Source organism: Myotis brandtii, unplaced genomic scaffold (genome assembly GCF_000412655.1).
Source record: "Myotis brandtii unplaced genomic scaffold, ASM41265v1 scaffold687, whole genome shotgun sequence".
NCBI classification, from domain to species: Eukaryota; Metazoa; Chordata; class Mammalia; order Chiroptera; family Vespertilionidae; genus Myotis; species Myotis brandtii.
In genome coordinates this window covers 293,402-294,202 of record NW_005370687.1, presented here as the reverse complement: position 1 = coordinate 294,202, position 801 = coordinate 293,402, and the positions used below count along the sequence as shown (strand labels likewise).

Genomic DNA, 801 nt, shown 5'->3' with positions numbered 1-801 from the left:
CCAGACGCTCCGTTCCCCGACCCCAAACTCGGCTGGAGAACAGAATGCCTCGTGGGAGGAAATCTCCTTCCAGACACGCGGGGAGTGTGCGCTCGGTCCGGGAGCAGGCGCGGGGCGCTCGGTAATCGCTGTCCTTCCAGGAAACGAAAACGAAAGAGCGGATCCGGCTTCCACTCCCCGCGGCGGGGTTGGGGGCGGGCAGGGGCGGCCCCGCGGGAGCAGAGCCAGGCGTTGGGTTCCGCAGGAGGCGTCGGTCCTGCTCGCATCCTCCGTGGTGGGCAGCCTGTGCGCAGCCTGGCCCTGTCTCCCAGGGAGATGAAAGTGGGGTTCCGCGGGATCTGGGGAGCTGAGGGACCCCTGGTCCTGGGCTGGGGTCTTGTGCGTCTTCGCGGATGGATAGGAGGGGCCGCTCCAGCTGTCCATCAAGACCAGGTGCTTCCCCTTGGACCTCAGAGCTCAACGACGGCCTGGACCTGTCCCCAGGCCTCTGGCTGCCCCTGGCGATGCGCCCCTGCTCATCACTCTGCGCACCTGCCTCAGTTCCCTCCGTCTTGAGGGGAAACGGAGAGGTTTAAGCACTGAAGATACCCAACGTCCGCCCCTCGGAAGAAAAGGAGGGAAGAAACGTTAACCTTCTGCTGCACACCGAGGGTGGGTGCTGGGTAAGGAAGGCTTAGCCCCGCCTGGCATGAGCTCCCAGCGCCCGTAAGAACAAGGCCGGGAATACAAGGAGCATGAGCAAAGGGTGTGATGGCATCCACAGAAAACAGAGGGCCAGTGGCCCCTGAACACAGGAAAAGA

At 64.0% G+C, this 801-nt stretch overlaps 1 long non-coding RNA gene across 1 annotated transcript in view; it reads left to right on the top strand.

Annotated features, from left to right (window-relative positions):
* The window catches only part of LOC106723982, a 5,538-nt gene that overhangs the window by 1,792 nt on the left and 2,945 nt on the right, over positions 1 to 801 (top strand). The window lies entirely within an intron of this gene.